The sequence below is a fragment of the Limulus polyphemus genome, unplaced genomic scaffold (genome assembly GCF_000517525.1).
Source record: "Limulus polyphemus unplaced genomic scaffold, Limulus_polyphemus-2.1.2 Scaffold3005, whole genome shotgun sequence".
Taxonomy (NCBI): domain Eukaryota; kingdom Metazoa; phylum Arthropoda; class Merostomata; order Xiphosura; family Limulidae; genus Limulus; species Limulus polyphemus.
The window spans coordinates 37,224-40,011 of NW_013668615.1; the positions used below are offsets into that span (position 1 = coordinate 37,224).

At 38.2% G+C, this 2,788-nt stretch overlaps 1 protein-coding gene across 3 annotated transcripts in view; it reads left to right on the plus strand.

The window, feature by feature from the left end:
* The window catches only part of LOC106468431 (Na(+)/H(+) exchanger protein 7-like), an 81,408-nt gene that overhangs the window by 28,444 nt on the left and 50,176 nt on the right, over positions 1-2,788 (plus strand). The gene's annotated exons all lie outside the window — the stretch shown is intronic.

Below are 2,788 nucleotides of genomic sequence, written 5' to 3' on the forward strand. Positions count from 1 at the left end.
GGCTACTCTTTTACCAACGAATAGTGGGATTGACCGTAACATTATAACGACTCCACGGCTGAAAGGACGAGCCGGGTCTTCTCATACTTAGTAAATCTATTTCTAAATACAATTTCTTTCTTCATTTTTACGATAATTCTCGCACTTTAAAGGAATTCTAGTACCTCATAATCTTAACTTTTTATCATCCATTGTTCGATTATGGTTATGGTGGAAAAAGTTAAATCTAGTATGCGCACTACCGGCACTTGTGTTTAATTTTATAATAAATAATTGAAAACAACGTTCATCCAATCCGTTCGATACCACAACATATTTCTGGCACTTTAAACTGTCGTTGCGCTCTAAGAGTGCTAATCAATCTCTTACAGTGGTTGGTGGGTGATAGGGTACTGCCGTTTGTCTGTTTTCCTTCTGGTCAGTAAAGACAACGTTAGATAGCCTTAGTAGTTTTGTCATAGATATAAAATACAATATTGGAACTGGTTGTGGTCATTATATTATGCTATTGTATGTTTAAAATGAAAACAAAAATGATATTCAACTTATCTGTAATATAATATCTCGGAGCACAAGAGGAGTCGTTGAATGTTCATGCGCACATTACATAACATTATGAAGCATGAGTTAGGACTTTTTTTTTCATAATCATCAAGACTCCATTTGCCCCCCTGCCAGTAGCTCAGCGGTAAGTCTGCAGACTTACGACGCTAAAAATTGAATTTCAATACCCGTGGTGTGTAGAGCACAAATAGTACATTGTGTAGCTTTGTGCTGAACAACAACCAACCATCCCAAACTTCATTGGTATTGTCCAATGCACAGATCTTTTCTTGTTTTCTTGTTTGAGCTCATTCTTGGGCGTTTTAAAAGAATATGAAATTTTGTTTTAAATGTTATAAAATTGATGATCTATATTTTAAATTAGACTTAATATTTATAGAGGTAGTACTTTTTCGTATAACATTTTACCCTGATGAGTTTAGCACTAGGCGACTATCTCAGGGGTTGCACCCTCTAGGTGCTGACCCCTCATGTGGAGACCAGCTGCTTCGAAGGGGGTAGAGAAGAGTTCCTTTACTGATGTTACCAGTGTTCTTCTGGCTGCTACTGTCTTATTGACTGGCCATCTTTTGCTTTTCTTAACTATACCATACGGTACTTTTCGAGCAGTCTCATTCCCTCCGATTCTCAATGAAGACCTTCTATAGTTGTCACCTTTACCTTACTACTGAAGAGGAGGACGATATCTTGCAAGCAGAGTTGTGCTGAATTTGGTTTCTCATGCGAGTTTTTTAACGTCGTCATTTAGCTTTACTCCTGCATTACCTGGAACATACATCCAAGTGATGATTTTACCAGACAGTTGCTTTCCTACATGCTATCCATCTGGGAATCAACAGTTGTGAATTTTATTCAGTGCTGCTTGAAAGTCAGTTGCAAATATTGTGTTGGTAGCAGTGTCTATTTGCAGTTCACTGCTTTCAGCAATCCACAGAAGAGCTTGCTTTATGGCTTCTAACTCCATCATTGTGCAGCTTGTGGAAAGTTTGAATGCCTCATCAGCAGAATGTTGTTGCTCCATGACATAGTGAATGGCCAATCAGTTCTCTCACTATCTTTGCTATAGTAACCGTTTGTGGCTGTGATAGCAGGTGATAGTTCACTATGATATTTAAGAGATGTTGCGCAACCAATCTCTGTGTTTTCTGTTTTGGCGGATTTATACAGATCCCAATGGTATCAGATGTGTATTCTACATGAGGAAACCTGAGATCGGGTGGTGATGAATTATTTCAGTGGTGGCTGTATAGCACCTACACACCCAAGACTGTCTCCTGCTTGGTTGGTGTCTGTGGAGTCTTGGTGAAGTTGGAATGTCCCAATTTGAAAGGGCGGCGACTCGATGATAGAATGCATAGTTTTCACAATGCAAGACCTTAATAAATAATTTTGCGTGTGAGCATTGCTGGTGTTCTGTGATGCTGCTGAGGCTTGTGGACTTTAGTGGTGGTTTTCAATCTTATCTAGCTTTGTAGCGCTCATATCGATCATTGGAAGTGCATAATCCAGGATGGAGTGGATAAGACTTCGGTATAGCATAAGCAGGTGACGCTTTTCAACTCTATTTCCTGTATATTTCCGCTTAACTTGTTTATGTATTGCATTGTGGGCTGGTATATTAACACTTGCGACACGAACTAGCTCTGCATCTTGATGTTGTTCAAAAAAATGAGTCATTACGAAAAGTTTGGGTTGTTTTGATTAGATAAAAAGAAGAAGTTTGATACTATTTTCGAGGTCTAGGTTGCTTGTCCAGACTCGTGACCTGATCCAATACCATGAGAGCCAACATGGAGAAGTTAACTTTTAACTGTAAGTATAACGATATAGCAATGAAATATGCTTGAAATGTCCTAGATGTGGTTGTGAATGTGATGGTTTAAGTGTAACGATTAAATTAAACTTGGGTCCAGATTAGATGAGGGAATAACTTATTCGAAGATATCCTAATCAATTTGACAAACCAGCTGAATCAGAGCTTCGTCAGTTGATTACTGCATTGACAGCTAAACATAAAAAACGACCACAATAGTATCGTTATTTTCAGAGGGGGGGGCGTGATTGAAGTAATATATAAGAAATCATTAGTTTTAATATTTTATTAAACTAACAGCACATCAAAGTCCAAAGATTCAGTGGTGAAGTTGAAGCAGATGCACAATGTATTATAAATTAGTTCCCTAGCGATTCTCAAATTTCAAATGTCATTTCTGCAATGAAGGGT